This window comes from Podarcis pityusensis (genome assembly GCF_964106645.2).
Source record: "Podarcis pityusensis genome assembly, chromosome: Z".
Classification (NCBI taxonomy): Eukaryota; Metazoa; Chordata; class Lepidosauria; order Squamata; family Lacertidae; genus Podarcis; species Podarcis pityusensis.
Window position 1 is genome coordinate 31407795 of NC_138044.1, and position 22573 is coordinate 31430367.

The following is a 22573-nucleotide window of genomic DNA, read 5'->3' on the forward strand; positions in this document are numbered from 1 at the left end:
ACACCTTACCAGAAGATGCAGCCACACAACTCAGACCTTATATAATCCGAGGATAAAATATAAATATCTTCTAGAACCTACAACCCTTTGGTGCATTTCACCCATTGAAGCCTTTGCCGTTAAGAAGAAAAACATGAAGGGAAACTGGGCAACATATAAAATGTTATTAGAGGGGGAAATTAAAAAATTAAGAGGAAAGGACTTTGATATCCGTATATATTTGACAGGCTGGCTCCAATACTTCCAACTGAATGAAAGACAAGGAAAATAGGGTTTGCTGGAGAAATATCAAAACTAAAGGGAACTCTAACCCAGCCTAAAGGAAAATATCTATCTAAAATGTATAATCTGCTCCACAATTCACACCCTGCCATCAAAGAACTTTTGTCTCACTTAAAACGCTCAACCTTTTCTGAGGATGCACACCTCAGAACACATAGGGACAGAGAAAGCTAAAAGATTCTGCAGTTTGATTCCCCCCAATGGCAGAACATTCAGAGTGCTCCTTGCAGGCGTGTCTTAAACTTTAATACTATGGGGCTCCAACCATTTGTGCCATATAACCAAGTAAGGCATCTTTCCAACTGCAGCAGCCCCATTTCTTTTGTAAAAGATGGAAAAAAACACTTGTCCATGGCACAACAAGTAATGTCGTGTGAAAGAAACATGGGGGGGGGGGGGTGGACAGAAGCCCTAACAGAATAATCAGGAAAACCAAAACAATAATCAACACTTCTAAATACAGCCTATGGCGCAAAACCATTCAATGTATAATCTCCTCCACAATTCACATCCTGCCATCAAAGAACTTTTGTCTCACTTTAAGCACTCAACCTTTTCTGAGGATGCACAACTCAGAACACATAGGGACAGAGGAAGCTAAAAGGACAGGCCAGTGATTTCTGTCTTGCAAGTAAATTTTTCGGATGACCCAGACCTTTTCTCAAAAGGGGGGGAAGAGGAAGAAAGATGGAGGAGAAATTGGAATGTTAATACCCCCCTCCAAATCTGGGGCAAACTGGTGGAGACGACAGCGGTGGGGAAGCTATGTAGAAAATCTTTCCAACTGCAGCAGCCCCATTTCCTTTGAAAAAGATGGAAAAAACACAGTTCCATGGAACAACAAGTAATGTCATGTGAAAGCAACATTGGAAAAAATAACAGAAGCCCTAAGAGAATAATCAGCAACACCAAAGCAATAATCACCACATCTAAATACAGCCTATGGCACAAAACCATTCAATTCTTCATGCCCCTGCTATTTGCAGAATCTACTGATCCCAGCAGAGCTAAATCTCTGCTGAGGACTTGTTGCCTCAGTTGGTCGGAATCACGGACTGCACGTACAAGGCAGGGCACACTGAGCAGACCTCCTGGCCACCCAGGGCTTTAGCCCCTCAGTATTTCTAGACAGGGTGCTCAGTTCCCCCAATATTGAGGGGCCCGGCATCCCCCACTGCTGGGCTCTTGCTATGGGGCCGCACATGACTATCACCAGCAGCTGCGGGAAGCCCAGGGCCCTGTTAGCAGCGAGGGACATGCAACAAATATGAATGGCCACGCCTGGCAGGTGAGGCGAAGATGGATGAGAGCGAAGGGGAAACATTTGATTTTATCTTTTTGCATACTGCAGGACCTGATAACAGGTTTCCAAACAAATAAACAATTTTTAACCAGGAGGAAGGAACTAGAATGATTAGCAACTAGAGCAAAATTTTTAGTGTTATCATCACATCTTAAGCCAGCCTATGGGACAAAACAATAAATTTGATGCAGGGCACAAGTAGCCGAGTGGGACACATTTAGGTTACATTGACGAATTTGACCACATAGAGCCAAGGAAATGGGACTGGCTAGCAAGGCAAAATGGAGCAGAAATTGGATTGTTAAAACCTCCCCCCCCCCCCATTTGGGACAAACTGGTGGAGGCGATAGCGTTGGGGCAGCTACAAGAATTCTTGGGGAAAACGAATTTGCAGAACTATTAAGGAAACAGTTCAAAGTAAAATATTTAGGACCAGCAAACAACTATCTTGGTCTAGAGAACCAGTGATGGAAGTTTTTTTGTTAAGTGAAAGAAACATAATAATTGAGTTGCTTGAATGGAACAACAAGCACAACTGGTTATAAAGCTGGGAATTGTGTTGCATGATGTGTGGATACTTTTGTATATGTTTATAATACTGTATTTCTGTTCAAATGGGGGGGGGGTGTTAGGAAAACATTCTTTAAGAAACAGATGAAAGTTCCTGGAAGCTTTTAAAAGGGTTCCAGAATTTTCTTTACAGCATAGGAGTGGCACTATAGGATTGATTGGTGTCCACTGGAGGTGCAAATAAAGGGAGGAAGTTGCAGGCTGCAATGTCCGTACAAGGAAAACACACACACAAACAGACACACACTGTCTTTGCAGATTATGGCGGGGCCTTCGCAGATGCCTCCAGAGGTTGCCTCTCCTGCAGAGGATGATTTGCTGGGGCCCCGGGCACCTTCTTCCCGAAGGAAACGTCATCTGAGGAGGTGATCCAGGAGGAGGGCAAAGAAGAGCAGGGATGGTGATTCTACTGTACTTCATTGTCAGGTAAATCGTCCCAGAGCTCTGATGCAATTCAGATGTCACCTTGGACCTCTACAGGGGTCAGAGTGAGGCCATCCCAGGCCTTTCATTTTTTTTTTTTTATAATCATATTTATTAAAATTTCCAATAATAACAGAATAAAGAAGATAGAAAAGATAAAGAAAAGAAAGAAAGAAAAGAGACCAATTTTAAACCCTTATTTTCATAACCTTCTTTCTGGGACTCCCTCCTTCCCCTCCCGACTGTATTCCCCTTTCCCTACGTTGGTTCCACAAGTTCTCATTCCCAATTTAACCTAATATGTTATGCCTAATAGCCAATTTAAATTGCAATCTTAACATCACTCCTCACCTTTAACAAAATAGAACAAAGATTTTTTCCCCAAAATCTACCCCGCTTCCTTCCACGAATTCCCCCCCTTTTTTTTTTTCCAAAACATGTTAAATCAAAATACCAAAGTTATATATAAAAAAAATAAAAGATAGAAAATAGAAGAAGGTTCCAGAAGTTGATTACATAGCCTTTGGATTCTAGAATTCCCCCTCCCTTCCCCGGTTTAGATTCCCTATGTCCATCAGTCTGTATGTTGTCGGCCTGGAGGTCTCAAGTCCACAGCCAAATTTTTCTCAATCCATCTTGCCGGTTTTCTTTAAATTTACTTGTTTTAATAATGTTTAATTTCAAAAATCCAGTCTAATCGAGGCCTTTAATTTCCCTTGGTCATTGTTGCTCCTCCCATTGTTCTTGCCGTGGCGTAGTTGGTCCTTTACTCTTTTGTTTCTTACTTTCTCAGGTTTCTGTCTTGTTCAGCTGCAAAACCATTCTTATTCTGAAATCTAGTATCTCTACAGAGGTTTGTTATTCAGGAGCTTACTTAAATAGAAAGATTCTATTGTGTTGTCACCTCTGTAGACAAAACAATATTTTCAGTTTTGCTACTTTCCCAGGAGCTAAGACCAGTAGTACACATCCCAGAGTAGTTTTCCACATACGCCGCTTGTAATGTCCCAAAGCCCCTCTAGAGGGATTGCAATAACTTTGTGTCCTCTCATCCAAAAGTCAAATTGTTGTTTCTTTTTCCACCCGACATTTTGTATCCATATTTATATCCAATTGTATCAAAATTAACCAGCAAAATACTTGTAGCAAAGTCCTCTTTATATTCTCAAGATTTGACAGCTACTTTGACAGCTGTCAAACTCTCCATCTCTCTCCGCCAGGTTCTCTGAATCGCCCCGGTTCCCGGGGGGGGGGTTGCCTTTTCCCTCTCACCCTCGACTCTCCTCCAGCACAATTCTTGTAATGATTCCATCGTGGAATTTGGTATTTTTAGTCAGCAATAAACTTCTGAATTGATCTTGGTTTCTCAGTCCTTGTTTTAGCATGTTTACAATCAGGGAGGGGACTGACTTCCTTTTTAGATCCCCCCCGCTCGTGCCGAATCCGAAAAAAAAATTCCTTTTTTTTTCTCCTTTTGTACCCGGTTACCCAATTACTCACGGGTTTTTGTTAAATGTCCGAATTTCAAATAGAAGAAGCCAGCGCTCTCCGACGAATGGCATGCGGCTGCACTCGGCAGGGGAAGCGATAGACTCAAAGTACCACGCCACTCCCTGGCACCCGATCCGTAGCCTTTAAAAAGGCTCCTTCACGAGTCGGGAGGGCGCTGACGGTACCAGCCGAGTCCCCATGTCCACGGGCCCCGTGCCCGTGGTTTTTAAGGGTCCCCGCGTCGCCGGCGCGGTAGGACCCAGCCCCTGCCGAGCCGACTCCCTCCGGAGCTCGGAGGGAGTCCGCCATTCGGCGATGGCGCCAACCCGGAAGTCCCATCCCAGGCCTTTCAGCTCCACCTAAGGTAGAGAGGCGATCGCCATGACAGAATGTTAGAATCCGGGTTGCCAAGATCCCCACAACTCGTTGGGATTGTAGGGACGCAGACATGTGGACTGCTGAAATGGCTCCACATTTCAAATGGAAATTCCCTGAGCGATAGAAAATGAAGCAGGTATACAGGAAGCTGGCTTGGCAGCAGCTTTGTTGGGACTTCATTAGCGGTTCTTGCCAGCATCAGCCCTGTAAATATATGCATCTTTGTGTTAGGTGCTCTGGGTATCATTCGGCCACTGCTTGCTGTATTAGAGACAGGCACCCCTTTTTGTGGTGGAGAAGGGGGCTCAAAGCAGCAAGCCAAAAATGCCCCCTGCCCAAGCAGGGCTGGGGCTGATAAGCTAGAATTCAATACCTCTTGCCTATACTCTCATAAGATTATCTCCCTTGTAAGCCTGGCTGGAAGCTTATACAGATTGGTCAGCTGTTTTGTACTTGTGGGAAGGGTTTCCCAATATTTTAGGATTCCCGTGGCTGTCCAGCCCATGGCCTGGAATACAGCAAATCTAAAGTCGGTTAGAGAGCTACCTGGGGTAGCCAGAAAGCAGATTGGAAGAAGCTTGCATTGAGGCGTATGGCTGGACCCCTTCGATTCTCCTTTTATTCTCGACTTGCATTTATCCCCATTGGGGATTGTCCCTAAGAAAGCCCCATGGGATTTCTGTCTGATCCATAATTTATTGCATCCCAAAGACCCCCGTGAATGACGCCATCCCATTGGAACTTTATTCCATGAAATACACATCCCTGGATCAGGCGGTTAAGCTTATCAAAAAAAGACTGGAAGAGGGGCCTTGTGGGCAAAAGGCGTTCTTGAATCGGCTTTTAGGTTATTGCCGGTTCACCCTCAAGATTTTAAGTGGTTGGGCTTTCATTTGGATGGCGCTTATTATATTGATAAGGCGATGCCAATGGGCTGCGCAATACCCTGTGCAGCATTTGAGTCCTTTAGCACTATCCTTCATTGGGCTTTGCGAGCTAAGTCTGGTTCACTGGGGTGACCCATTATCTTGATTATTCTCCTGGCTGGATCATGTGACACCAGCAACTGCATAGTCTTAGTGGATGCCTTTTATTCCCTCACTGAGGAGCTGGGTGTCCCGTTGGCAGCAGATTAGACAGAGGGTCCTTTTAACATATTTAGGGATCCAGATGGATATCGTTGCTCAAACATGCCACTTGCCTATGGAGAAGCTGTCTCCCTTGAAGAAAGTTATTTTGTAATACTTCCTCTGAAGCAAGTGATGCTTCATCAGATGCGATCTTGCTGGGTCATTTAATTAATCTTGCATACAGAGTGGTTGCCCCAGGCCGCCCCTTCCATTCCCGCTTGGCCAGGCTGCCTGAGGCCCGAGGTCCCCTTGCCTTCATGCACGCTTACCAAGTGAGGTGAAGGTGGATCTCATGCGGTGGTTGCAATTCCTAAGTGAATGCAATAGTAGTTCACCTTGGCAGGATACCTTGAACCTCCACAGTGATTTTCAGGTTCACGCTGATGCTGCTGGATCTTTGGCCTTTGGTTTTTATTTCAGGGGCTGCTGGTGTGCAAAGCCATGGCCTCAAGCCTGGTGTGGTGAGGCAATCATGTGACCTAACTTTTCTTGAGTTTTCCCCATTGTAGTAGCAGTTCACATCTGGACCGAGGAGTTCAGTGACCGTCGGATCTGCTTTTGATCTGATAACCAGGCAGTGGTGAGCATCTTGACAAAACAGTCCTCACGCTCCAGCAGAGTCTCTGCCCCTCCACTCACACTTTCGAGCTGTGCTGCTTAAGGTTTAAAATTGTGGTTTCTGCTCACCTGATTACAGGATCCTCTAATGATATCGCTGACACACTATCCCATTTTCACATGGAGCGCTTCAGATCCTGGGCTCCAAACACCCAGCTATTGCCGGACTTTTCCGGACCACCTGTGGCACTTTGACAACAATTAGTAATTACAGGGAGTAGCAGCTTCCATTTCCCTTTCTGCTTTTAGCTCTTATGAAAAGGCCTGGACTGTTTTCTTAGCCTTTAGCTGGCAGTCCTCGGCCATTCAGAGGAACTTGCCCCCATCCTCTGAGAAGGCCCTGCAGTATTTGGCCCATCTGCTGCAGATTGGATGTGTTGTCACAACTATCAGAATTCAGTCCACTGCAATGTCTGTTATAGTGAAACTTTATTTTTCAGAGACTCTTGTAAAAAGTTTGTCATGTGTGGGGCCTTGGAAGGTTGGAATAGGCTCCAACTTCATAGGACAGTGGGCAGGAAGCTGGTCAATTTTTACCTATGCAGTATCCACAACAAGTTAAGACTTGTCTGCTGGTTAAAGTTCAAGGCGAGACTCCTTTCAGTATTCCATTGCATTTTTGGTGCATTGAGGGTTGGGGAAATTGTGTTGGAGCCAGAACGGGGTAGAGAGTATGGAGGCTTATTGCTTCAGGACTTTTCCTTATCTGCTTTGGAGCTTGTCATTAGAGTCAGGAGCTCTAAGACAGACCTAGTGGGAAGGAGTGCCACCATCAGGCTTCTGGTCATAGGAGAGGAGGGCCCTTTGCATGGTTATGGATACCAGAAATATTTGGCTTTTTGTTCCCCTGGGGGCTGGCCCGCTTCTAGTGCACAAAAATGAGTTCCCGTTACCCAGGCATCAATTTGCTTGCATCGTGCGCCAGTTATTGCGGCTTGCCTACCGCTGAACACGCCTCATTCCTTCCGAATAGGTGCTGCTACAAAGGCTGCGCACTGGGGCCTGTCAGTAGACAGGATTGTGAATATGGGTCCTTGGAAGTCTGACGCTGACAAGGCTTACGTCAGGAAGCGTCGCCAATGATGTCTGTGCTGATGCCTGTTCGTTATTTCCTTTTTTCATAGGAGCAGCTGTGCGCATTTGGATTGTTGGCCACACCATTGTACATTGGACTGGCAAACGCACTGATGAGTCTGGACTGGGTGGGGCACCATCTCGGTCTTCCTGCCCATGTGAACGTATCCTGGATGTCCAATGGGGAATGCTTTGGGAGGAGTTCCTTCCTTTGGTGCGGTTGAGTGTGACCTGTGCAGGTCCTCCCACAGCGCTGGTGGTGCAGTTGGGCAAAAATGATTTGCTGTCTTCCTCCAGCATAAGCTTGCATTCCTGCATGCAAGAGGACTTGGATGAGTTGATGGCAGCTCTCCCTGGACTCAAAATATTTTAAGGCATTGGTTCAAGGTGGTCTGGGGTGTGTGTGTGTTGGAGAACCTGTTCCCTCCAATGTGCAAAGGTATTCCGTTAAAGGTATCCAGGGATTTGCCATTCTTTTGTTGACCGCTTTCGAGGGGTAGGACCATGCATGAGTCCCTGGGAGCATTTGGGGTGAGCTTGAGTCTGATCCTGGTTCATTGCTCCCCCACGATGTTTACCTGTACTGACGATATGGTGGGGCCCAGTCGTCAGTGCTGCCCTGCTGAGGTCAGGTGCAGCTAGTCGGGAACCAATGCCTAGACAAACTACCACCGAGCAGGCCAGAAAGTGCGTTAATAAGGCGGCGGTAAAAAAGGTCCTTGCTTTAGGTGGTTCTGTGATTTTGCACCCTGTGATTACCTTCAAGGCTGCTACCCTCTTTAGGGCTGATGGGGTGCACCTTTCCCGTCAGGAAAATACACCTGGTTGGCTGCTGTTGAGTTGGGTTTGAAGAAAGGGTTAAAATTGTGAGTGGTTTGGGCGGCGAGCTTCAGTGCTTGATTGGCAGTTAGGCATTGGTTTAGAAATTGGTTGGTGGAGAGGTATGGATTGGCTGTGCCTGCCCCTTCAAAATGCTGCTTCTGCAAGGGTTTTCCATTAAAGAAACCCAGGGGCTCGCCATGCTTTAGTCTGAACCCCTGTCAAGGGGCTAGGGCCACAAGAGCCCCTGGGAGCATGCAAATGTTAGTCTGTGCCCGTGTGGGGTCAGATAGTCGCAACCAATGCCTAAGCAACCACTCACATTGCTTGTAATTTTAATAAAGTTGTGGCCATAATTATGCCAAAAACCTTAAACTAAAAATTATGTGTCAATTGTGTTTTACTGGGGGATGTCTTGGGGACCTCGACACGCAAATGGTGGGGATGTAAAATTGAAAAAAAATGAGGTATACGAGGAGCTGAAAAAATTGTTTAAGATTTTGTCTACAAAAAAGCCAGAGGCTTTTCTGTTAGGCCTAATATCTTATGACATCCCCAAACACACACACAAAAAAATGTATTCCTTTATCAAACAGCAGCTGCCAGGATACTGATTGCAAAATACTGGAAGGGGGAGAAAATCCCATCACTATTAGAATGGCAAAACAAACTTGGCGAGTTTGTAGAAATGGCAAAATTGACAGCAATTATTAGAGGCCACTCAAATCAGAGAATAATTAGAGAGTGGGATGGAGTGAAGGAATACATGAAAAAATATGCTAACGACATAAGCACAGGGCAGGGCAGCCATCTCTCTCTCTTTCTCCACATGCATCGAAGAAGCAACATCTGCTTAGCCAAAGATGCCCTCTTGGCTTCCAGCCAAGACAAAAGGATTGTCTTCTTATGGAATAGTTTCCAAGTAGATGTTACTTTTTTAACCCAAGTCTGCCTTCTGGGATCCGATTGTAAACAGAATGTGTGAGTAAACCTTTTTATACTTTTATAGAAGACTGTGTCGTGTCTTATCTTTTATGAGGGAAAAAGGGGGAAATACCAGAACAGTTATTATAGAGGCTTTAGTGAGCCTGAGCAAACGCATCCGCAGCAAGTTTTAAAAAAGGGGAATGTTACTCTGCTAAATTGTGGAACTTGTTAACACAAGTTGGAAAAGGATATAATCAGACAATATATCCTCTCTTGCATCCCTGAACATTCCCACAAAAATAAGTACTGGAAGCTAAAACCCCTTGGTGCATTTTGCCCATCAAAGCCTCTGCTGTTAAGAAGGAAAACATGAAGGGAAATTGGGAAACATATAAAATGTTATTAGAGGGCAAAAGAATAAACTGAGATCAAAAGACTTTGAAATCCATAAATATTTGACAGACTGGCTCCAATAATTCCAACTGAATGAAAGAAAAGAAAAATAGAGTTTCCTGGAGAAATATCAAAATGACTGGGAAAGGCTGTGGAGGGAAGACATAAGATTCACTGCATGTTATAAGGGGGCAGTGAAGAAGGAGGGAAGAGAAGGAAGGCTGTCCTGTTCTCAGATTGGGGACAGCCTCCCACCTCCTTCTTCCCAACCTGTGGAAGGACCAGACTCAAATTCCTCACCTCTTGACCCCTCAGCAAATGTCCAAGCTACAACCCCAGGGTGAAGTAAAAACCTCAACCCCACAAGTCATGTGTCCTTAACTAAGTCAGAGGCTGCTGTCTAAAGAAGTATCTCCCATTTCTCAGAAGGCCACTTCAACTTCATCTAGCACTCAGTCACTTTCTTCACTGTCTTCCCAGTTCCTGGGCAAGCTCTATGGGCTCGCTGACATCCCTGAGGTCCACAGACTATGCTGCCAGCCACAGGGCAGACTATTTCCGCAAGCTGAACAAGGAGAGGGAATTCCACTACTCTGTCATCCGGTTCAATCTGAATCACATGGTTACCATGCTGCCTAGGAGGGGCAATGCGGCAGAAAACTACATAGGCTGCCGCCCAGTGAGGTGCAACTTAAAGCCTAGGCAGAGGATCAGCACGAGCCTCATAAACTTCAGAGACTTTGCACTGTATTCATCATACGACTGCTTCTGAGAAGTGGGATCGTGAGAGCTGGCACACATAATTGCCATACAGGGGGTGCAGGCTTGGTGGTGGTTGTTTTATTAACTTGGCTGGCCAGCCATCTTGGTGATACTGCAAGCCTTTCTCAGGCTTTGCAATGCCATGGAGAAGAATATGCACATTATACCTTGTGGCGCAAAGGTAGCCATCACATGGAAACACCTTCACGTTGCTCTTTGTGGCTTACATTTTGTGTGCATCACTTGTAAGTGCTCCAGCCTTCACACTTGGCCAATTCTGTACTGCCCTTACAAATGTTGCTTTCTAGTGCTTTTTTGGTCAAAGAAATAATGGGCTAACTTGGTTTCATCAAGGGACAATAATATTAGCCGTTTAGAAAGTGCAAAAAGAAAGTGTTTGCAACTGTGATTGTAGTATTCATCTTTTTAAAATATAAACTTTGCAATTTTTTCACAGTTTCTGTATGCACATCAGCTATATGTAATAAATAAATCATCATCATCATCTTTATACCCCACCCATTCGGCTGGCTTTCCCAAGGGACTCTGGGGGGCTTAGAGCATATCTAAAAACATCCAGAATTAAAAATCTCCTGATACACGGCTCAGGAGATCGAGAGGGAGAAGAAAGAGAAGGCAGGAAGGGTAACCATGTCAGACCACTAACTCCTCGAAATACAAATGTCTTCCGGATAGATTGCCCATAAACTCCACCCTTGGTCCAACACGGTTACCTCTTCCATGCTTAGCTAATCTGTTCCTCCTTCCCTCTCTGAGTAAAAAAACCTATACCTTTTCCCCATACAAATGTTTAACTTTAACATATAAAATACTAATATAAGGAACATCAAAATACCAAAAACCAGTATAATCACAGGGTGCCAAGCCAAATTTAAAATGTTGGTCATGGTAGGGCACTAGCCTGAAAAGATGTCCCACAAATGGATTTTTCATTCTCTCTGCAAGAGGTGAGAAGTGAATGGCAGTGCTACATCTGGCGCAGTCATTAGGGAGGTGCAATCAGGGATTAATTAACAAAAAAGAGGAAGGGATCCTAACAGCCAGAAAGCGTGCTCTGCTTGGAAAGGAGCGAAGAGCTGGCTGCTCCATCCCATCCTGCTTCTGCTGCTGGTTTTGGAAAAGCTTAGTACAGAAAAAAAGAAGCTAGAGGAAGCTAAAAGGACAGGCCACGCAACAAGCCAGTGACTTCTGTCTTGCAGGTAGATTTTTCAGATGACCCAAACCTTTTCTCAAAAGGGGGGGGGGAGAGGAAGAACCGCGGGAATATTGAGATGAAGAGGAGGAGGAAGAAGAGGAGTATGACAAGATTGGTAAACACAGAATGCTTTCCATTATTGAAGTTACAAGAGATGCATTCTGACAAAATTAAAAGCTTAGTACAAAAAAAAAAAAGTTTGTAATGTGGGTGTTCACCTATGTTGGTGCCTTGTTCAATCTTGCTGCAGAAAAGAGGGGAGAGGATACCCTGCTAGATATATAGACTTTCGGATTAATCATATATATATATATATATATATATATATATAAAATATTATATATAATATTACATATAATATTTCGAGGGATGGGGTGGTGGTTGTGGGGCTCCTACTGATGCGAGAGTAGCATGGATTTCATCTAGTTGTAGAAAATGAGTGAAAAGAACATGCAGATCGTGGAAAAAGTGGAGTGGTCGAAGTAGCTGAAAAGTTCATTAAGGGCGGGTGTGAGCTGTGTGGCGGTACCACCTGATGGCATGCTTGAAAGAGAATCCGTTTTGGTGTAGAAAGGACTGAAGCGTACCTATTGCTGATGTATGTACAGAAACTGGGAACTCCTGCAATTTTATTTCCCTAGCATGGAGGAAAGGGGTGTGTGATGGTGGGGGACTGTGGAAATCACCCCTCTGCAAATGGCCACATGGGAGGACAGGGAGAATCTGGCAGCATGGCAGCTGCCACCTGACGAATCCCAGAACTCGGCCCATTTTCCTCCAAACCTCCATTAGCAGCAGCAGCAGTGGGAAGGGATGGAGCAACCAGCTCTTTGCTGCTTTCTAAGCAGAGCACCCTCCTCGTTTTTGTTAATTAATCCCTGAATGCACCACTCTAATGATTGTGTGAGATGAAGTACTGCCTCTCCCTTCTTTCCTTTTGCAGAGAGAATGAAAATCCAAATAAACGCTTTAATTTTTCTTTTTAGTTTTTTTTAGATGTGATTTTTCACAACTATTTTCAAGCCCCACTGAATGAGGAAAAAATAACAACTATTGATAGTGATCATACAGACCAGCATTCATATTCAACACTATCCGTTCGAAAGACAGCTAGAAGTTTCAGGAACCCCTACAACTCTTCCCCCCCCCAGGATCCACTAAGTTCTTATGTCCTCTCCCCTACTGGAAGAGCACTGGTGGTGGGGTGACGGAGGTCCAAGGAATGGCTTGTCCCGTCTCTCCTTGGCAAACCTTAATCCCTCGTTCCGCTGCAGCTCGGTTTGGGGGTGGTTTGTTCCCACCCTCTCCCGGATGGTCACTGACAGGCAGAAGAAGGCAATGCAAGCAACCACACTCACAACACTGGCTCCTAACACCGCGCCCGCCTACTTGCCAGTAACGGAGGTCAACAGCTTGATTACCCCCAAATGGCAGAACATTCAGAGTGCTCCTTGAAGGCGTGTCTTAAATTTTAATACCATGGGGCTCCAACCATTTGTGCCATATGACCAAGTAAGGCATCTTTCCAACTGCAGCAGCCCCATTTCCTTTGTAAAAGATGGCGAGGACAGGTAATGTAGTTTGAAAGAAACATTGGGGGGGGGCAGAACCCCTAACAGAATAATCAGGAACACCAAAACAATAATAAACACATCTAAATATGTTGGCGCAAAACCATTAAATTCTTCATGCTCCTGCTATTTGCAGAATCTCCTAATCCCAGCAGAGCTAAATCTCTGCTGAGGACTTGTTGCCTCGGTTCGTCGGAATCACACGCTGAAGGTACAAGGCAGGGCACACTGAGCAGACCTTTGATTTTTTTTATTTTTTTTATTTTTTTTTTGGTTTTGAAATAAAAAGAAATTGATTATGTTTCTAGGTATTTGGGCTATTATCCTGCCCAACCCTGCTGTAGATCAGCTAATGAAATCTTTCAGCCTAATATCTAATGACATTCCCAAAGACAAGAAAAATCTATTCCATTACACAACAGCAGCTGCCAGAATATCCCATCACTATCAGAATGGCAAAACAAACTCGGCGAGTTTGTAGAAACGTCAAAATTGACGGCAATTATTAGAGGCCACTCAAATCAGAGAATAACTAGAAAGTGGGATGGAGTGAAGGAAAACATGAAAAAATATGGTCCCGGAATTGAAATAATAGAGAATGTGTAAAACTTGAAGGTAAGCAAGAAAATAATAGAAGCAATTGAATAATTATTAAATTATAACAACACAACAAGGTGGAAGAAGTAAAATATTGAGATCACACATGGGTGAAGGGGAGTGGGGGGTATATGGGAACCTTTAATATCATTTATAATATGATTTGTTAATTGCGCTGTATTTATATAGAGCAAAGGGAAGCCTAGAGCAATTAGATATATTTTAATTTAGGTAATCTCTGTAATAAGCTTGTGTTAGAAAACGAATATGGATTTTGAATTTGATGTTTGTAATATTTTTTTGATTTGAAATAAAAATTAAAAAAAGAAACAGAAACCATTTGCAGCCACTGGAAGCAGCCAGCAAGAGATCCACAGGAGCCAGATTCTGGACTTGAAGAATTCCAAGAACATTTCTCTTCATTTTTCTTTCTGGCCAAAATTATGCCAATAACCTTAAACTAAATTTGGCATCAATTGTGTCTTTACTTGGGGAGGTCTTGGGGGTCTTAACACGCAAGGCACCAAAGTCAGCCGTGGAAATCTTGCAACACGTCATAGATTCCATAGGTCCTCTCCAGTTGTACAGAAGATAGAAGGAGAGAGATAAAAAAGACCTTGACCGGGAAAAGGATCAGATGTATTAACTCTGTGCAGCCAGTAATGAAGAGACCACCATCATTTACTTCCAGATAAGCTGTAGAACATGGGTCTGGCCAGCCAGTTGCTGATGCCTTGACTGGTCTTCCAGAAACAACTTTCTGCCCTCAATGTTACTCTCTTCCAAAAGCCTGAAAACAAAATTTGCAGGCCAGGGAGGGGGGGCGTTGAAAGCAAGCCCACTTTTTAATAACTATCATATTGCTGTATTAAACAAGAAGAAACTTTGCACAAGAAGATATTTTGTGGGGTTTGTGTGTGAGACTGGGCGGATTATTTTTTATTTTTTAAAAAAGCTCCGAACACTCAGATTCTTCATGCTAATTTACTGGTCAGGAGATTTCTTACTGAAATTGCACACTTCCAACATTGCAACAGCTTGTGACAAATGTGGACTGATCTGTCGTTTGCTCAGAAAAAAGGGCAACAACAAAAAACCACAACTTTGCATATATGCAGCTTGTATGTATATTTTGGATTATAGTTTTTTAACATCATTTTTTGGGGGGGAGGGCACTTTCAAGAACATGAAAACTGAGGTGTCTTAGGGCTGTTTTGCATCATGGTTTTTGTTGCTGAACCCTAATAGAGAGAACACATGTATCTTTTTTGGCAGGAAGGTTGATTTCTTCATCCATGAATCGTACTTCCTTTGGTGTGTTGTTGTTTTTCTATAAAACTTTTCATACAAGCTTTTTGCATAATAAATCTTAAGCTGGTTTTTCTTTAAAAAACCAAATATATAAATATATATATACACACACACACATATATATATATACACTGCAATTTCTGCTGCAGTTTCTCAACATACATCAGCAGAGTTTATGCTTCAAGAGGAGAGAAGTGAACGGCAGTGCTTCATCAGGCACAGTCCAAAGGGTGTATACATGTGTTCTCTCTATTAGAGTTCAGCAACAAAAACCATGAGGCAAAACAGCCCTAAGAAACCTCAGTTTTCATGTTCTTGAAAGTCCCATTTCAAAATGATGCTAAAAAACTATAATCCAAAATATACATACAAGCTGCATATATGCAAAGTTGTTGGTTTTTTGTGTTGCCCTTTTTTCTGAGCAAACAAAAGATCTGTCCACATTTGTCACAAGCTGTTGCAATGTTGGATTTGAGTAAGAAATCTCCTGACCAGTAAATTAGCATGAAGAATACATCTGATCCTTTCTCCAGTCAAGGTCTTTCCTCCCTCTCTCCAACTGTACAACTGGAGAGGACCTATGGAATCTATGATGTGTGGCAAGATTTCCATGGCTAACTTTGGTGTCTTGCGGGTTAAGACCTCCAAGACCTCCCCAAATGAAGACAGAATTGATGCCAAATTTAGTTTACGGTTATTGGCATAATTTTGGCAAAAATGAAAAATGAAGATAAATGTGCTTGGAATTCTTCAAGTCTAGACTCTGGCTCTTGTGGATCACTCAATATTGGGGGAACGGAGCACCCTGTCTAGAAATACTGAGGGGGCTCAAGCCCTGGGTGGCCAGGAGGTCTGCTCAGTGTGCCCTGCCTTGTACCTGCAGTGGGGGATTCCGACCAATGGAGGCAACAAGTCCTCAGCAGAGATTTAGCTCTGCTGGGATCAGGAGATTCTGCAAATAGCAGGGGCATGAAGAATTGAATGGTTTTGTGCCATAGGCTGTATTTAGATGTGGTGACTATTGTTTTGCTGTTCCTGATTATTCTGTTAGGGTTTCTGTCACCCCCCCCCCCAATGTTTCTTTCACACTATATTACCTGTTGTTCCATGGAACTGTGTTTTTTCCATCTTTTACAAAGGAAATGCGGCTGCTGCAGTTGGAAAGATGCCTTGCTTGGTCATATGGCACAAATGGTTGGAGCCCCATGGTATTAAAGTTTAAGATACGCCTGCAAGGAGCACTCTGAATGTTCTGCCATTGGGGGGCAATCAAGCTGCAGAATGTTTTAGCTTTCTCTGTGTTAAGGGGTTTTGGAAGCGTTCATGTAGCTGATGTCTGTACAGAAACATGAACGCTTAAAAACCCCTCAACAAAAGTGTCCTTTCTCCTTTTCTGCACTCAGATTCAATCCCTTGCCAACACCGTACCAGAAGATGCAGCCACACAACTCAGACCTTATATAAACCATGGATAAAATATAAATATCTCCTGGAACCTACAAGCCCTTGGTGCATTTCACCCATCAAAGCCTTTGCCGTTAAGAAGAAAAACATGAAGGGAAATTGGGCATATATATCCATATATGTTTGACAGGCTGATTCCAATACTTCCAACTGAATGAAAGACAAGGAAAATAGGGTTTGCTGGAGAAATATCAAAACTAAAGGGAACTCTAATCCAGCCTAAAGGAAAATATCTATCTAAAATGTATAATCTCCTCCACAATTCACACCCTGCCATCAAAGAACTTTTGTCTCACTTAAAATGCTCAACCTTCTCTGAGGATGCACACCTCAGAACACAACTAAAAGCCTAGGCAGAGGATCAGCACATCTGGCGCTCGGTCGCTTTCTTCACTGTCTTCCAAATGCTCCTGGGCAAGCTCTATGGGCTCACTGACATCCCTGAGGTCCATACACTATGCTGCCAACCACAGGACAGATGATTTCCGCAAGCTGAACAAGGAGAGGGAATTCCACTACTCTGTCATCCAGTTCAAGCTGAATCACATGGTTTCCATGCTGTCTAGGAGGGGCAATGCGGCAGAAAACTACATAGGCTGCCGCCTAGTGAGGTGCAACTTAAAACCTAGGGAGCGGATCAGCACAAGCCTCATAAACCTCACAGACTTTGCACTGTATTCATCATATGACTGCTTCTGAGAAATGGGATCGTGAGTACTGGCACACATAATTGCCATACAGGGGGTGCTGCTGGCTTGGTGGTGGTTGCTTTTTTAACTTGGCTGACCAGCCATTTTTGTGATACTGCAAGCCTTTCTCAGGCTTTGCCGTGCCATGGAGAAGAATATGCACATTATACCTTGTGGCACAAAGGTAGCCATCGCATGGAAACACCTTCACGTTGCTCTTTGTGGCTTACATTTTATGGCGTCACTTGTAAGTGCTCCAACCTTCACACTTGGCCAATTCTGTACTGCCCTTACAAATGTTGCTTTCTAGTGCTTTTTTGGTTTAAGAAATCATGGGCTAACTTGGTTTTACCAAGGGACAATAATATTAGCTGTTTAGTTTGTTTGGAATCCCCGCTAGTGCCTCTCTTTTTTTTGTCCCAATATAGGAACATAGAAAAATATTTTCAGTGTATAACCCTGCAGCTGATGGCCTGATAACACATGGCTAACAAAAGACAATGACAAAGACAATGTGCAGTGACTTGTAACTTTTCCAGCAGCTATTGCCATATCTTAGGCCTCCTTTTTAAAGTGTTTTTAGTGAAATCCCTGAAGTTTGTGGTGTGGATGTGGCTCTTCACCTATGTAGGTGCCTTGTTCAATGGGCTGACAAGGCCGAAACCGGCTCTCATTTCTCTCTTCACTTTTCCCCTTAGTTATGAAAAGCACTGGCTTGAAATTGACCATTCTTGTGAACTAAATTCCACCCCACATGGAGGGGGGGATTTTTTTTTTTAAATATTGAGTTTATGGCACAGTGAATGCCATCAACCTAGTGTGATCCAGCAGTAGCTCCTATACAGCCATCCGCTGTCACTTAGATCAGTGACTAGGCACAATGCAAAAAGAAAGGCCTTGCAACTGTGATTGTAGAATTCATCTTTTTAAAATATAAACATCACAAGTTTTGGCACAGTTTCTGTATGGACATCAGCTATATGTATAAATAAATCATCATCACCATCAACATCATCTTTATAACCCACCCATTTGGCTGGCTTTCCAAAGGGACTCTGGGGGGCTTACAGCATATCTAAAAACATCCAGCATTACAGATCTCCTGATTCACAGCTCAAGAGATTGAGAGGGAGAAGGAAGAGAAGGCAGGAAGGGTAACCATGTCAGATCACTAACTCCTCGAAATACAAATGTCTTCCGGATAGATTGCCCATAAACTCCACCCTTGGTCTAACACGGTTACCTCTTCCATGCTTAGCTAATCTGTTCCTCCTTCCCTCTTTGAGTAAAAAAAATTTTCACCACTTTTCCATACAAAAGTTTAACTTAAATATAACGGTATAAAATACACATTAATATAAGCAACATCAAAATACCAAATAGAAGTATAATCACAAGGTGCCAATCCAATTTTAAATGTTGGTCATGGTAGGGCTCCATCCTGAAAATATGTCCCACCAATGGTACTATAAAAGAGAGTTACTCCAGAGCTGGAAAAGAAGTCTCCTGAGGGTACTGGGATACTGCAGCAGGACCTAGCCCCCTGTCACACATCAAAAGTGGGGAAGAAATTCATGACAGAGCAGCAAATACAGGTACTTGATTGGCCAGGGAATTTCCCGTATGTACATCCCATTGAGAATTCGTGGGATATATGCAAAAGTCACCTCTGTGCTGTAGACTGTATGACTATGGAGAAACTCATTCAGGTGCTGATTCAAGTGTGGTACAGGGATCCGAAAATCAACAGTAACTGTTCGAAATGAGTAGACTCCATGCCAAACTGTGTTCAAATGCTGCTTAAAAATAGCGGAGGTCATATCCGTTAATAATGTACATGTCTGTGAGTTTTGTACATCTCTGTGTGAGTTTTGTACAATAAACTATTGTACGAAATTCATTGTTTCAATTAATTTGTACAGCAGATTGTTATGTGTTTAGTAAGACATGGACACACACTAGACCTGTTCACATTACTGAACCAGAAACAGGTCAAACCCACCTTAATTCAGAGGGCGCACAATGTGAGTTCCTGCACTAAAACAGCAGTGTTTGCTTTGATAACCAGATAAATAAATCAAGTTGACTTTCAGGTAATACTATATAGTATGGCCCCTGGGCCATTGCTTCTACATTTATGATGTTCTATCGATTTTGACCTAGACTGAATATTTTTCTTTCAAATCAGTATATAATAAATGTTTGGGGGGAATTGAAAGGAAATCCACATCCCGCCCACTTTAGTAGTCCACAGTTGGTTATAAGATGAAGGTCTAGTTAAAACGGAATTACTCATTTTGCTAAGCTCACATATTAACAGTTTCACCACATTTCAGAAACTCAGGAAGAAGGATGGGTGTGTGTGTCCTTCCTGAAACTCTGAAGATACCCAGCCTCATGCGCCTAACCCCAGCTGGAAGGCCTTAGGACTTCTCAGCAAAAGCTTCACCCTCCTGGAAGAAGACCCACAATGCCATCTACCTTGGAGGGCCACTGCATTCTGGGTGGCAAGGAACTTCAACTCCATACTGGGCGATGGGAAGAGCAGCTCCATGATCGACCAGGCCATCTTCCAGACGTAGCGCATCAGGTGTCTTGGGATACATACCTGCAAATACAGTCCTGTGAAAACAAGGCCCTCCATGCCAGCTGAGACCGAGGACCAAACAGCTAAATGCCAGATGGCCCAAGATACCCCAAATAAAAACTTATATGACTACATATAGGATATTTTCTGCAATCTACCCCCCCTCTCTTTAACCCAAATCTAATTCTAACCCTCTACTCCCCCACCCACCAAACTCTAGGACAGCGCAACTCCATTGGTTCGATAGACAATACAAGGTGAGAGACACAGGGCAATCCGGACGGGTTGGCAGGGAATCACCCTATACTGTAGATAAGCAAGATAGCTAGCTTAAAAGCAATTACATTGCATGTAATTATGTCTGTATGGCATAAATTGGGAAACCTCATCAAAGGAAAACACATCACTTCATATATAAACACCAGGACTGAGCATGCCTACCTTAACTTATGAGGAACAGGAATTCATAGACAGTCCTATCACCCAAGAGGAAATAGATATGGTCCTCAAAAACCTGAAGCCACACAAAGCTCCAGGCCCAGATGGCTTTACAGAAGAATTCTATAGGAAATTAAAAGAACCCCTGATGCCTAACATGACCCACCTATTCAATAATATCATAAAGGGTGGGCCCTTCCCCAAATCCTGGACCTACTCCAAAACAGTCTCCATCCCAAAACCACTGAAAGACAGTCTCAAAGTAGAATCACACCACCCAGTCTCATTAATAAACCAAGACGACAATATATTCACATCAAACTTGGCCAACCGCCTAAAAATTTTCCTACACAAGTTAGTAGCCCCAGACCAGACTGGCTTTGTCCCTGGTTGCAATATAACAGGCCCCATCAGGAAACTACTGAACGTGATTGAACACAGCACGGCAACTAAACACCCACTGACAATTATGTCCCTAAACATCCTCAATGCTTTGGATTGCTTAGAGTCGAAATACCTATTAGCAGTACTAACGTGAAATTTGGCCCCAACTTCCTGCAAATCCTCAATCAAATATACTCCCAAGCCTCAGCAATATGGAAGACTAACAACAGGGACTCTAATACCATAGCAATCCAAAAAGGCACAAAACAAGGATTCCCACTTTCTCTCTTCTTATTCATCCTGGCTCTGGAACCTTTAGCAATCTGAATCCGAGCAGCCACAGACATCAAGGGAGTGGAAATAAAGGCAAAACCCACAAATTAGGACTCTTTGCAGATGACAGCACCAGACCCCATAAGCACAGCAACCTCCTTAATCAGAGAACTCAACACATTTGCAATGGTGGCGGGCCTACAGGTAAATTTTGCATTGTCTGAAGCTATGTGCTTCCCACACACAAAAAGACCTCGCTAACGTCACCAAGATAAAACTTTGCCACACCAAGTTCAGATACTATGGGGTACAAAGAACCTGAAACCTCAATAAAGTATACCTCCACAACAACAACTCCTAGTTGGTGGCAAATTATCAAAGACCTAAAGAGATGGAACAACATCACCTTCACTCTCTCAGACAAAATGGATAAAGGGTAAAGGGATCCCTGACCATTAGGACCAGTCGTGACCGACTCTGGGGTTGCGGTGCTCATCTCGCTTTACTGGCCGAGGGAGCCAGCGTACAGCTTCCAGGTCATGTGGCCAGCATGACTAAGCTGCTTCTGGCGAACCAGAGCAGCACATGGAAACGCCGTTTACCTTCCCGCCGGAGTGCTACCTATTTATCTACTTGCACTTTGATGTGCTTTCAAACTGCTAGGTTGGCAGGAGCAGGGACCGAGCAATGGGAGCTCACCCCGTCACGGGGATTCTAATTGCCGGCCTTCCGATTGGCAAGTCCTAGGCTCTGTGGTTTAACCCACAGTGCCACCCGCGTCCCCTCAGACAAAATAACCATGCTCAAAATGATCAGCCTCCCAAAACTAACCTACCTATTCCAAACAAAAAACCAAGAAAAAGCCCCAAATACCTGCACCTCCCCTCCACAGAGGGAGGATGGAGAATCCCCAACATACATTGCCAGCCAAGTATGCTACATAATCCCATATATACTAGAAGATGAAACAAAACAGTGGGTGCACCTGGAGAGAGACACAATTGAAAATACCTGCACCACAGCATACCCAATTCCAAACAAACTAAGGAAAATTCCCACAATACTTAACAGGTACACAGAGACCATGCTTAAAGCATGAAAAGCAGAAATAGGCAAACTGTCCCCAACCCGATCCCCACTACCGTATTTTTCGTCCCATAGGACGCTCCGTCCCATAGGACACACCTACTTTTGGGGGGGGGGGAAATAAAGGAAAAAATTTTTTGCATTATTTCCCCCCCAAAACCAGGTCGGGGAACAGTGGGATGGCGGCGCTGTGCCTCCCCGCTGTCCCCCGAGCTTGTGGGGCTGGCCGATGTCTGCCCGGTGTGAGGGGCGCTCTGCTTCAGGGCGCCCTGTGCTCCGCACTGCAGGCTGCCACCCGCAAGCCTTGCGTGCCCGGGGGGAGTTCCCCCGGGCGCGCAAGGCTTACGGACACCTGCATGAAGCATGGGACGTCCTCCGGAGGGCGCCCTGTGCTCCGCGCTGCAGGCTGCCGCCTGCCGCCTGCCGCCTGCAAGCCTTGCACTTCTGGGGGGAGATCCCCCGGGTGTGCAAGGCTTGCCGACACCTGCGCGAAGCACAGGGCGTCCTCCGAAGGGCGCCCTGTGCTCCGCACTGCAGGCTGCCACCCGCAAGCCTTGCGTGCCCGGGGGGAGTTCCCCCGGGCGCGCAAGGCTTACGGACACCTGCGTGAAGCACGGGGCATCCTCCGGAGGGCGCCCCATGCTCCGCGCTGCCAGCTGCCGCCCGCAAGCCGTGCGCGCCCGGGGGGGAGATCCCCCGGGTGCGCAAGACTTGCTGACACCTGTGCAAAGCACAGGGCGTCCTCCGGAGGGCGCCCCGTGCTCCGCACTGCAGGCTGCCGCCTGCA

At 44.6% G+C, this 22573-nt stretch overlaps 1 protein-coding gene across 3 annotated transcripts in view; it reads right to left on the reverse strand.

Annotated features, from left to right (window-relative positions):
• The window catches only part of LOC308468843 (putative G-protein coupled receptor 34), a 217741-nt gene that overhangs the window by 104316 nt on the left and 90852 nt on the right, over positions 1-22573 (reverse strand). For 2 of the 3 annotated variants that reach the window (XM_080991319.1, XM_080991318.1), the window contains one exon: positions 19500-19626. The gene's annotated coding sequence lies outside the window, so the exon portion shown is untranslated. Of the gene's footprint in view, positions 1-19499; positions 19627-20046; positions 20533-22573 lie in introns of those variants that run through there. The other variant, XM_080991320.1, reaches the window with a different exon arrangement.